General features: G+C 28.0%; 1 protein-coding gene across 1 annotated transcript in view; it reads left to right on the top strand.

Annotated features, from left to right (window-relative positions):
• Positions 1 to 2,332: 2,332 nt before the first annotated feature.
• The window catches only part of LOC113376051 (tolloid-like protein 2), a 63,223-nt gene continuing 51,195 nt past the window's right edge, over positions 2,333 to 14,360 (top strand). Inside the window, exons 1-2 of the mRNA XM_026615982.1 lie at positions 2,333 to 2,429; positions 8,503 to 8,529. The gene's annotated coding sequence lies outside the window, so the exon portion shown is untranslated. The remainder of the gene's footprint in view (positions 2,430 to 8,502; positions 8,530 to 14,360) is intronic.

The raw sequence follows: 14,360 nt of genomic DNA, 5'->3' as shown, positions 1-14,360 counted from the left end.
TGCATTTTTATATATTATAATATTAGCATTGCAATAAACAAGCATTTCAAATTTGCCACACACTATATCATTAGCAAAACTGAATACAATAATTACTAAAAATTTCATCTTGTAGTTTCTGATAATATTCAAAGCTATGAATTCTTCTTCTATCGTTATAATAAGACTTTTTTGAGACGTTTGAAAAAAATGCCAAAATCTTTCTTTCAAAACTAAATTAATTAAAATAATCGTTTATTTTCACTTTTTTCTGTGAAAATAATCTGTATCTAAATTTCTTTTTTCCTACTATGCTACAATTCTACCTTTCAGGTATGAAAATCTGATCGTAATGAAAATTCTAGAACATTTTAATGTTTTTTTTCACAACCTTCTCATGGATCATGGTACTTTTGTGATAATAATTATTTTATGTCCTTAATTTTTACTATAGGGTTAACATATAAAGTTACCGATTTTTAGTACCGAATTATTTAGTCGCAAACATCAGTAAAACATGAAAATCTATAGAAGCTTTCTGCTATCAGAAGGGAATTCGTGTATTTATGCTCGTTGTTATAAAAATTCATGTCATGTTCCATGGCTTTCAGTGGGCATATGGAGAGTTTAGACCGTAAAAGAACATAAATTTTTCAAATGACTCTCGGGAGCACACATGCAGAATTACAGGAAAAATATTTACCGATACGATCGGAATGAACGACAAAAGGTAGCCGTTTTATCTAAAAAAAAAGATATTAGACTATGATCATGTACATTTATATATAGATATCATTGATTTGTTATTGGCTTAGATTTGATTAATTTTATTATATATAGGGTCTTAAAATACCAGGCAAAGTGGACCAAAACCAACATGTCGCTTAAACCAGTGAAGTTAAGATTTTTTAATAACAATATTTGAAAGTACAGAAAAAAGATGTATAACCAGTCATCACTTTGATTCTTACGACATAGTAAACAGCAATAATTGAAAATCCATAAGTATTTTCTATCGTTGTTATTTTTTGGTTGTGAGCACTCTTATTTAGTTTACCAGACTTTCATATAATTTTTAAGTATACTTTACTTAATTGTTTTATAAGATTTATTGGTAATTTTAAGTTAGATTCAACAGTTTTTTTATATAACCTCTATAAAAGCTTACAAGTAAAAAGGATCCATGGCAGAGGTATGATAAATATTTCTGACAAAATACCTGTTCAAGGTGTTATCTCTGTAAAAAATGTACCTATGAAATTTATATTTTGCATTGGTTGAATAGTAGCTATTATTTCGTGAAATCCCTTTCAAACTAAAAATAATACATTAGACCTGATTAACACTCGGCTGGTCCCTTTTACCCCGCCTATGGGGTGAAAAGGACCAGGTAACAAATTCTTGAAAAACAGCAAATAAAACACGTTTCTACAATAATGAATTACCTAGGAGTAATACTGAACATAGTCAGATTGTTGTTTGTTTAATATATGTTATTTGTTGTGATATAATTAGTTTGATAGATGGACATCAAGTAAATATGTTAAAATACTTTGCATTTTAGATTTTATTTTTCTAAACTAAAAGCCTTCTTTCTAAAACAATTATTTTTTATTTAATTTTTTAATTATAAATGAAAATCCCTCTTTCAAACACTTGCTAATTAAAAAAAAAATTATTGAAATTGGATATTAACCAAAAATTTTAATGAAAAATACTTCAAGTCATCAAGCTATACTAGTTGTTACTGTTATAACTACACAGAAATACTAACAACAAGAGAATTTTCTAAATCATATTAAAATCGAATTAAAAAAAGAGGAAAAAATGAGGTATTTAGTTCAGAAATATAAAATTATGTATAGTGTAAAGCGGCGCGTAAAGATCCATGAATAAAAAGTCCACTGCTATTATCTCAAAACTAGTAAACTATGAAACTTTTTAACAAAATGATTTTAAAGTAGAGGGCAAAGATGTGCAATCAGCCATCGCCTTAAATCGGGAGACATCGAGTATCAGAATCATTTAAAAATGCACTTCTTTATTCACATACACAATATATGAATCACAGCCTATATAAAATAGTCTTGTGGTGCACTATAATTTATGGGCGCCATCTGGTTCCCACATCAGCCATTTGGTCCCCACACTCTTAATTTTATCATTCATAAAACTCTGTCAAATAGAAAAGTTAAAAATATACTATCGATATGCTTTTCTTTCTGAGACTAAAAAGTATATTTTATTAAACATGTATTTTTTTCTATTTCAGAATGCGACCACACGTTTGTGAGCCGTGCTGGCGGGCCGCTTAACGGCACGTTCACTGCGCCGGTTCTGTTCAATCCGAGCGGTCAATCGAGGCAATGTCTGTACGCGTTTCTGGCCGGACCTGGCCAGAGGGCCGAGGTGCTCTTCACTGCCTTCAACCTACGCGGGACGCCCCCAGAGTAAGTATCGCACTCATAATAATTATAATTGTCGAATAACCAAGCATTAAGATATATAAAAGAATTATGGATGGTATGAAACTTCTTTTTGATTATCCCGTACAATTTTTAGGATTTTATGCCTAATGGTACAAAGATTATCTTATTTGTTTGACACAACCGTTTTTGTCTAAACCGAAACTAATTCTCAAACTTTCTTGCGTGGACTCTCCTTGGGCTTTGTCTTGGATCATCTATTTAGCCGACAACGTTTTTCTTTCATAAATTTCTAACTGTTCTAAAGCATATTATTGAATATTCTAAATAAAAATACATGTTATTTGTACTAGTGGTGCATGGCATCGTGCCTTACGACAAATTGCTGGAACTTCCCGTACAACAATTAAATATTTGAAAGAAAATATCAGTAATAAATAAATATTGAACATTGATTAATAACAATTGTTTTAAACATTTTAAAATAGATAATTATAATCACTATATATTTTATCATTCATAAAATATACATTGACGATCTAACGATATTATCGCTCAAAACACTTGAGAAAGTTTAGATTAGCAAGAGGTGCGAATGAATCCATCTGAGGATATATTTCTTATGATTAGAATAACGCATTTGAAATATATATATATATATATATATATATATATATATATATTTTCAAACTGAATTGTAAATTGAAAATTCATATTTGAAGTAAAAAACAATAAAAAAATCGGAAAATTTTAAAATTAGCTTGAACCGTGCAAGTGAACTTTAAAAATTAACAAACTTGGTACGGAGCATAAAAAAATTGCAACAAATTTAGTACTCATTTTTAAAAATGTTATCGAATATCTGATAATTTGATGTGCATATGTCTGATGATCATTTTTGACCGCCAAATATCATTTATTTCTTACTTTTTTACTGTATCTTCAAAACCGCTAGACCTGCCTTACAAAAAATTTCACCAATTCGTCAATACAAGTAAAATTATCGTTTTTGACACTTTTTGCCCCATATTTTCAAAACGGCTGGACCTGTCTCCACTAAAAACCAAACAGCACGTCTTATCAATAGGAATCGAATGTTTTTGGAATCATTCAAATCGGTTAAATCGTGCGCCCGAAATCGTGGACGATAAATTGTATCCAAACATACACACACACTCACATGCATCAATTTTTTCTAAGGAATGGTAAAATGTTCAGAAACCTTCAAAATAAATATGCAAAAATTTTCATTTCGGAAGTTGAAAATACAAGTAAGCGAAATGTAAATATATAATTATCAACATTCGGCAACAATTCTGTAAGATTTGATTTTACATTTCACCGGCTAATGATGTCCACTCTACACCTTTTTTCTATTAGGAGATCAGAAATAAAGCAAAACCTTTTTTCTACTATCTATTTTACAACGATTACATCGATTTTTATCTGTAGTATACGGACAGTCTCAAAAAGCGCAAAGGACTTTGCCAATCCTTTCAATAGTCAGCAAATTGGGTTTTTACAAGCTCAACCATATTGCGACCACAAATCGAATTCCAACTTATGCTACAACTTACACATTTTTGTTAAAAATGAAACAATATTTTTAATTACTTTTCAGTTCTATTTATAAATATTGTATATGACTTTTTACCATCTATGGTATAATATAAATAAATGGATACCGTGGACTCCCATTTCATTATCTAAAACCCAGTTTTCTTTGGCTGACGTAGACACTGTATATTATCATGGATCCATAGGGGTCTACTTTGAAAATCACTGATCTAAACTAATAAGCCACTTTGAAAATACTAGTTTAAAATTCAGAGCTATATTTAAATATATCTGGATTTTTATATCTCAATATAAATTACAAAGTTTCTTGTAAAGACAGTGATTGAGTTGTTACAATACAATACAACGATTGTACAATGATTTTTATGAGCCTATCCAGTACTCCAGTAGTAGACCTTACAAGAGTGAACTTATAACATATTAATTGAAAGATAATATGAATATTTCATAACTAAATTACAAAATTATGCGAATTAAAACGAAAATAGTATAAACAAATTTGAATATCTTGGATTAATTCTATAAGCTTTGTCCTACAATTTCAGATCAGCAGATCTTATTTCAGATTACCAGATCATATATTTGGAAAATAACAAAGCACAATTAAATTAAAATTACAAACTTAATGCGCAAACCTTTCCACGATTTTATTACACAATTACTCATTTTATAACCTTTAATTAACTTTAATTAACTACGCTAACCTTAATAACCTTTAATTAGCTTTATTAAAAGGTTTTGTTGATCTATTACTTTGATATTTTTCCGTAATTGCTATTGCGCCTCTCTTTGTATTAACAAACGTTACAGCGGAAAATATTCAACTACAAATCAATTAATTAAAAAAAAAACTGAAAATTGGTAATATTGTAAAATGATGATAATATATTGAGTAATGATAAAATGAATAATATGATGTACCAACTCCGATTGATGTTCATTGGTTTTAATTAGTTTAAAATTTAAAAATTTCTGAAAATAGTAATCATCATAGAAATTAAAGTCTATTTGGTATAACTGTTTTGAATTAAATTGAAGTGATTATTTTTAAATGACGTAACGATACAATTTTACTAAAATGAAATTTTCTCACCTATTGATTGATGACATCAATAAGATATATAATCAATTATTTAGAAAACACTAAAAAATAAATGTAATAACTACGCCCATTAATACATTTCTTTACAATGTTGAAAGCAAAATATAGTAGATGAACCGGATTTTTACTTATTCCTATAGTAAAAATAAGTGACTAAGAAATATTTTTGTAATTTGTCTATTATGTATTTGTTCTAGCAACTTCTTTATATCATGATATTAGCTTAAAATATGTATTGAGGATTTAAAATGTATTTTTATATGACTTATTTGAAAACATATAAAAATAGATTAAATCACATCAAACTACCATATTTTAATTTATCAACCCCCAAAATATATTGAAGGCATTATTAAAACTTAATTGATATTTAATTATATCCTGATTAAAAAGTAGTATACTTTTATTTTATTTCTATTAGAGAAAGTAAGGACAAATTGTTTTATTTTAATGATATTTGTTCATTTAATAATATTAAAACCAGTCTTAATCGTTTATGCTCATCTTTGGTTCATTAACTACCAGAATTTTAATTAAGTAGGAACAATAACAACAAATTTATTTAAAAAATGCAACCTGTTTTAAAAACTATTTTGTCCATATTCTATGGACAAAATGACATATATATATAGTAAGGAGATACTGAGATACATGCAGAAAGCTGTTCATAGAAAAATCGTACAGGATACAAGTCTTATATCATAAACCAATCTTTTCAGGGCTCACAAAGAAAAAAGAAAGTTTTGCAACAAATGCAAGTCCCTTCTTTTAACAAGTAGATGTTTTAGTCTGTTTTTACCAATTATTTTTTGCATACTTGCAGCAAAATTATTTTTTCTTGACCCTATAATGATTGCGAAATAGTACTGTTCCATTTTGACCATTGTCCAAGTATATCATTTTGTCCAAAATTATACTAAAGTGAATAATTCATCAATATTCTCCTAAACACGCGATTATTGCGATAAAACTGATCGAAATCACTAGTACTAGTATAAATTAATTGATATTAATATTAATAAATATGTCCGCAAAAAACATGAGAAAAACTCCCTCAAAATAAACTTTTCAAGGTGCAAATGATTACTTGATGAATTTGAATTGAACTGATTACTGCGACAATATTGTGACAATGACGCTCAACATCTGACAGGATTGTTATTATGACTTTCTTCATATTAAACAGTCACACGTTAACAGAACAAGCCCATTTTAATATAGGGTCACTGTATCATTTTATCCATATATACCATTTTTTCCGTATTTCTCCTCCAATTTATCTCAATGATACAAGGTCTTTTAGTCAGAAAATAAAGCATAGTAAAAAGTAGTACAAAAAAGTCATCGTACACCTCTATACCAAAAACAAGATATCGATATCAAGTACTTATTGAGTTCTCATTGAGCAATCTCGATTCGCTTTTCAATACATTTTCCAATTTTCATTGTGTAATTCAAAAAGAAGTTTCATAAACATCGCTATTCTTAAGAATGTAGCACTATGACCATTAATTCCAAGAATTCAGACACGCCATCCACCGATCGCCTATAATGACAAGTAAACAATGGCCCACGCAAATAATGGCGGAAATGAAAATCTATATAGACAGGCTGTATATCGATTTTCAATTGGCGTCAATGTTTTGCATCAAATGACTCAGATTTAATAAAAATATATAAAATGATATCACTAAAAACGTATTAGATAAACATTGTATGATGAATATTTAACTTTTCGCAGGATAAGTTATAGTAATCGCAAAAGAAACGGAAATAAAAATTTATATGTATCTTCACGTTTCAGAAGTTTCTGAACATTTTGGCATACCTTACAATTAGAAAAAATTGATGCATGTGTAGGTATGTGTTCGAATACGTTTTTGTCGACGATTTCGCGAACGCGGATCAACCGATTTGAATGATTCAAAAAAAACATTTGATTTCTAAATTGATATAGTATAGTAAAGAGTAGTATAGTTAAAATATCTGATTCAGGTTTACTCTTCTGGGATTTTGATGAAACTTTGCATGATGATAAGAGTTGATAATCAAACCGAACACCTTTAAATATTATAGGCCTAGCAGAAGTGGTGTAATTGTAAAATCTTTGACAAAAATTATTCAAAATCAGTTACAGTCACACATAAATAGCCACAAATATTACTTTATGCAGTTGTCTTGCTTTTAGGTAAAGCAAGTGCTAGTTTGTTTTTAATAAAAAATTTGTTCACATTCCCCTATCTCACCTACTATAAACTACTAGAATAAAACTAGTGGGGCGAATGGCATCGTGCCTTAAGGCAAATTGCTGCAACTTCCCGTACCAATTTTTTTTTTTTTTTAAAGATTAACATTAAAAAAAAATACTCCAAAGAAATAGATTTTTGAGAAACTATAAATTTTTGACAAAACTTTACTTTTTTGAAAAAAAGACTTTTTGAAGATTTGAATGATTTTTGAATTATTCAAATCGGACGCTCCGTTCTCTTAAAAACTGAGTTACCGTTTTTGGCACTTTTTGCCCCATATCATCGAAACGGCTAGACCTGCCTTCGCCAAAAACTAATCAGCACGTCTCCTTATCAATACAAATCGATTGTTTTTTGAATTATTAAAATCGCTTCATCCGTGTTCCCGAAATCGTCGACGAAAATTTGTATCCAAACACACATACACACACACACACACATACATCAATTTTTCTAAGGTATGCCAAAATATTCAGAATCCTCTGAAACGTAAAGATATATAAAAATTTTCATTTTCGATTTTTTTGCGACTACTATAACTTACCCTACGAGAAGTTAAAAATAAAAACTTAAACTGATATTTTACATAAATCCTTAATTATTGTAGATATATGTATTAGAGGGAACATTATAATGGATATTTTAAAAATTTAGCTTTCAGAAGCTCAAATTCTTCCAAAATGGTCAAAAAAAAATCTCTGGAAGTTTTAGCTTTTAATATTAACTTTAAGATAGTCCGCAGTCCAACCAGAGTTTTTTTTATAAAAATAACATGGGTAAAATTTCATTTGTATTTTAAAATTTCATAACTTCGCAATGTATGATTCAAAATTTTGAGAATAACATTGTATTTGCTTATTTTGATTATAAATTTAAAAATTACAATAAAAATTTGGTATAATTTAGAAAATAAGTATTTACTTAGGAAGAAAACCAAGAAACTTTGGTTGAAGTGCAGACTATCTTAAAGTTAATATTAAGAGCTAAAACTTTCAAAGATTTTTTTTATCAATTTGGAAGCATTTGAATTCCTGGGAGCAAAGAAATTGAAAAATATCCATATCAAGGATCACCCGAATGTGTATATTATTGTATGTCTTTTATAATTATGTACCTATTTATCTAATTTGTCATTTTCTAATTTGAAATTTATATTTTTCATGCACAGTGGAGCCGCAGTCGGAGAATTACCTGCGTAAGTACAAAATTACAATTTCATAATAATATATTTAAGTTTAATCGAACCATAATATTTTGATAAAATTAAAATAACGCATAATTGAATTCTCATTGAGCAATTTAAATGGGCGATTACAATAACATCGGTTCAATCATACGGCAATTTCAAATTTTATTGATTCAATTATTCAATTTACAAACTGCATAGGAATTCAGTAACCTATGTAATATGTATAATCGATATGAATTTATACGCAAAATTGAAAAATATAATCAATTAATAATAACAGCGGCGATAAATTGAATTATTTTAAATGAATTGATGCTGATGAATAGCACTGGAATCTGTTTTTTTTGCATGCATCGAGATAAATATAATGATTGCATTCAACAAAAGGTGGATGATAACGTTTTTAAATAATTCGATAAAATAAATAGATTAATTGAAAAATCAGCGTCTCATTTATATTTCTACAATTTGGTATATTGTGGAAATATTATAATTTCAAATTATGTATCTGTTCTTATTTATATCTCAAAATAAGAAATGATGTGATTGAAGCATTTGTTAAATATAACTAAAACTTAAACAGATTATTTTTACTATGATTTTTCCTGGGGCCAGTGAACATTATATTGTGATTTTTGGTAATTTTTATATTTTATTCAGGCTTTATTACGAGTAATTTATGATGATATGCAGACATAAATTTATATATTGATTGACAAAAAATTAGTAGGTTATCAGTCAGTACGGTCAGTAATTGCCGGGTTTTGGTAACGCGTAAATAATTATACTAATAATAAATAGAAGCATACATACATATTTGTACTTGACTAAATTCGTATTAGGTACTCTAACCAAATAATATAAAAGTAAATATAATATTAATATATAATTAGGCAAGAGGTAAATAAACAAGCAAAGTTTTTAGGACTCATTTCTGATTTCTCTATTTACACTAATTTTTTCCTATAAATAAATTAATTTGAAAACACATTAAACGAAAGAATTAGTTCAATAAATAATAAATAATGATAAACGGAAGAAAACTAAATAGTAAATAATAATAAAGTTTGTTAATAATTATTAATAATAAATAAACAATAGTTACGATAATGTGTTTATGTGTGTGTGTAATATGTGATATATACAAGCGTAAAGTACCAAAGACTAAAATTTAAAAAAAAACTTAAAATTGTTTTCAAATTTTAAAAAATCAATTTTGTGAGAATTTTGACTTTTTTGAAATTTTTTTTTTTTTTTTTTTTTTGATTTTTTTGAAAATCTTGAACATCTGTCTAAAGCAAATGCGCTGCATAGCTGTTTTATAGTCGAAATATCGAGCGCTTAAGCGCCGCGTCATAGAATAACGTGGAAACATTGGGACAAAACCCACGTAAATGTACACAAAATTTGAATTGAGCCTCCGGTAACCCTAAACCAGCCTTCTCAAAAATTTCACCAGTTGTTCACTTTGTAAAATACAAGTAAAATGTTTTTTGAATCATTCAAATCGGACACTTTGTTCTCTCAAAACCTGGAATACCATTTTTGGCACTTTTTGCCCCGTATCTTCGAAACGGCTACACCAAAAACTAGCACGTTTTCTTATCAATAGGATCCTAATATTTTTTTAATCATTTAAATCGGTTGATCCGTATTCTCGAAATCGTCGATGAAAAATTATATCCGCAAATACATACACAAACACAAACACATACATCCATTTTATCTAAGGTATGCCAAAATGTTCAGAAACCTTCAAAACGTCAAGATATTTAAAAATTTTCATTTCGATTTTTTTGCGATTACAATATCTTACCTTACGGAAAGTTAATAATAGTATTCATTCATATACAGACTTATACGCCTTCTGAAGTTATAAATATATATGGATGCCCCAGAATTCAACGTCAAGCCGAAACGGGGTGATAATAAAAGAGCGACCATAACGGTCCTCAAAAAAATCATGAGCTTTAAGTGCAACCTAGAGCTTTGATCAAATTGTGACAATTTTTCGATTATTGTGGTTAATTTTTATTAATTTTGTTCATTTAAATATTGAATCCATAATGATACAATTGCCCCAAGTTTCCAAAAATTAAGACTTTGTGTTGAACTATGACTTTAAAATTTTTAGGATAGTTCGACTTCAAATTATTTTTTATATCAAAAAGCATTTTTGCTAATATTCAAATTCCGTAGCTTAAAACAAACTGTACTTCAAATAACATTATTCATTTATCATTTTATTTTCATAGATTTCATGAAATGTCTTTGATGATTTTCGCATTGAAAAATATTAAGACGCTCTCATTTTAAAGTCATCTATATTTTCATTATAATGAATTGAAAATAATTTCTCGATAACAAATACAAAACCATAATAAACAACTTCTATTGTCCAAAAGTAACAAAACTTTTAACGATCGCACTCGCAAAAGTTCGGAAGTACCGCAATCTACATTACGAACCGAACTTCTCGGAAAGCTCAATTCTCCGTTGATAATTATTTTGCATTGTGGCAGGGGACGAGCTTTTTTCAATAAACTTCTACGTAGAATAGTTAATAAAAAACGCCTACGTATTCTAGGAAAATATATTACCGAGAATTTTAAATATTTTGGCAAAGGGTTTTAGGTAAAGCATTTGACTTATTTTCAGAACTATTAAATTTCCTACCTTTAAATGAGATCCAGCAAACTCGCACGATTTCTAGGAAACATCAGTGCGTTATACAGAATCCAGAATGAAAATATTGTATTTATTTTACCTCAATTATTATACTTGAATATGAACCAATATGTTCATAAATTACACCTATAAATAAAAATATAATATTAATTTATATACTAATATTTTAATAAAGATTTATAAATCAAATATTACAATTTCAAATAATTATACCTAAAGGATTGTGTATTACATGTAACGATTCAAAGCAATGTCTTGAGCTTTATTCCAATTATATTAAAGTATATATTCGCAATATTACAAATAAATTTTGAAATAACTAAAAAAATATAGAATTTACTGGCTTTTTAAGATTATAATTGCAATTGTTTCTATTTTAAATATACCGAACATTTTAACGTTTTACAACTAGTTATTTAACTTCCCGTAGGATAATTTATAGTAGATAATCGCAAAAAAATCGAAAATGAAAATTTTTATATATCTTTCCGTTTCAAAGGTTTCTGAACATTTTGGCATGCCTTAGAAAAAATGGATGTATGTGTGTCGACCGACTTGACTGATTCAAAAAACATTTCATTTGTACTGACGAAATGAAGAACTGATGAAATTGTTGAAAGGCAGGTCTAGCGGTTTCGGAAATCCAATAAAAAAAGTAAAAAGAAGAAATGCCATTTGGTGGACAAAAAAGATCATTAGACATATGCACATCAAATTATTACATATTTTATAGATATTTTAAGAATAAAAACAAATTTTGTTTGCATTTCAATAGATTCCGCACCAATGTTTATCCGTTATACTGCAACGCGGCGCTCCCGCGATTCGATATTTCATTTCTACGCAGCTAACGTATCGCGATTGCGATTTTATTGTTAAAATCTCTATAAAATATCTGATAATTTGATGTGCATATGTCTAATGATCATTTTTGGCCGCCAAATGGCATTTTTTTTTACTTTTTTGTTAGATCTCCGAAAGCGCTAGACCTGCCTTCATGCAAATTTAATCAATTCTTCATCTTGTCAATACAAGTAAAATTTTTTGCGAATTATTCAAATCGGACGCTCCGTTCTCTTAAAGACTGAGTTACCGTTTTCGGCATTTTTTGCCGCGTATCTTCGGAACGGCTAGACCTGCCTTCGCCAAAAACTAATCAGCACGTCTCCTTATCAATACGAATCGAATGTTTTTTGAATTATTCAAATCGGTTGATCCGTGTTCCCAAAATCGTCGACGAAAATTTGTATCCGCACACACATACATACACGCACACACACATACATCAATTTTTTCTAAGGTATGCCAAAATATTCAGAAACCTCTGGAACGTAAAGATATATAAAAATTTTCATTTTCGATTTTTTGCGATTACTATAACTTGCCCTACGCCAAGTTAAAAAAAATTAAAATATTTCAAAGTATAAAAAAGTTAAAATTTTTCAAAAAGGTAATTCGTTTTCAAAAATTTTAAAAATTTCAAAAATACATTTTTTTCAAAGTTCTATAAAAGGAATTGAATGTTTGTTAAAAACTTTAATTTTTGGTACGGGAAATTCCAGCAATTTGCCTTAAGGCACGATGTTATGCATCACTTGATTGCATATTTTTTCATAAAGTATTGTTTTAATATAACATTTACAGTTCTGATGATTTATTAGTATTAGTACTATCATTTATATTTTTTTTACTCAAATCTTTCATTATAATAAACACATATAAAAATAATAATAAACATTTACAGACAAATTTCAAGATCGTACATATCTTCGACATATATTCATTCATCTTCATAATAATATCATTTAAACAATTTCTAAGAAGCATCTATAACAAGGCTAATGCGGTGTAATAATACCCGATCTTCCCTATACTCTATAGAAAATACCCGTGCAAATAATTATTCCTAGAATTCTATCTGTGTGCATTTGCTCAGCCAATTTGTTGAAGTATTATACACTTGTTTAGATTTTCTGGTGAAAATCGTGGAATATTCTAGGAAAGCACATCATCCAATTTCGTAGAACATAAAATTCGATTCACTGCCTACTATAAATTTATCATAAAATCTTTATGTATCAGATAAGTTTTTGCGAGAAACATTTTATGAATAATATCTAAGCTTTTTAGAAAGATACGTTATTCAATTTATGAATGAGATGTTTAATGCTTCTTAGTTTTGCATTTTATTTTTCTTCAATGAAATTGATAGACTTTGAACTAGAATGCAATATCGATAAAAAAAATGATACTGGTATTTCGGTATTTTCGCTTTTAAACCCGGTAATATCGGTGAAATACTGGTATTAATATTAATTAAAAACAGTGTAAGCAAAATAGGAAATTACATGTACAAATATAAAAAATAAACCTAAAGTCAATAAAAAATGAAAACCTAGAAATATAAGATAAAATTTGTACAAATGTATTTACACAAGTTAACTACAAAACACGTATTTTTTAATAATAAATTAACAGAATTATATCGAACTTATCATATTAATATTATTATATTAATAAGAATTCGTGATTAATATTTTTTATGCATATTATAATATAATGTTAAAAAACATTTGATCCGATGTATCGTCGTCTAAACCTCAAGAAAAATAATATAATATAATTGTTGAGAATTTTCATATAAAAAGCTATACCATTTTCAAAATTCACTACTGTTCAAGTGAAAAATATTTTTTAATTTTTAAGTTATTTTTATTTCCAAGAATAAATTGAAATCTATTTTTAATAAGGAAAATATTTCGTAATGATTATGATTAATATGTATAAAGTTCGAGCAAAAATAAAGATTACCTTGTGGCAAAAAAAAATCTCAAAGTATTTATGGTTTAGAATATTTTGGCGCCGATTTAAATAACGACTTTAAATAACCGTTTTATTTTTATATAAAAGAATATAAGCATCATTATCTATTAGTCCGATTCTATTTATTGAAAATATATATACAGGTAACCCTTCTGTAACACGGTACTTCTAAAACACGGATTCGCTCTAAGACGGTTTAAAAATTAAAACCATCCTCCTCATAACAAGGACTTATAAATTACGGATTCGCTATAACACGGTTTGAGAATTGAGCAAAACCCTAATAAATAAGAAATATAGTAAAAGCTATAAAAATCAAACGTTAT

The sequence above is a fragment of the Ctenocephalides felis genome, unplaced genomic scaffold (genome assembly GCF_003426905.1).
Source record: "Ctenocephalides felis isolate EL2017-DRISC unplaced genomic scaffold, ASM342690v1 CF-g0.4_SCAFFOLD_01886, whole genome shotgun sequence".
Lineage (NCBI taxonomy): Eukaryota > Metazoa > Arthropoda > Insecta > Siphonaptera > Pulicidae > Ctenocephalides > Ctenocephalides felis.
Note: the sequence above shows the minus strand (reverse complement) of the source record. Positions and strands in the feature narration are given on the sequence as shown.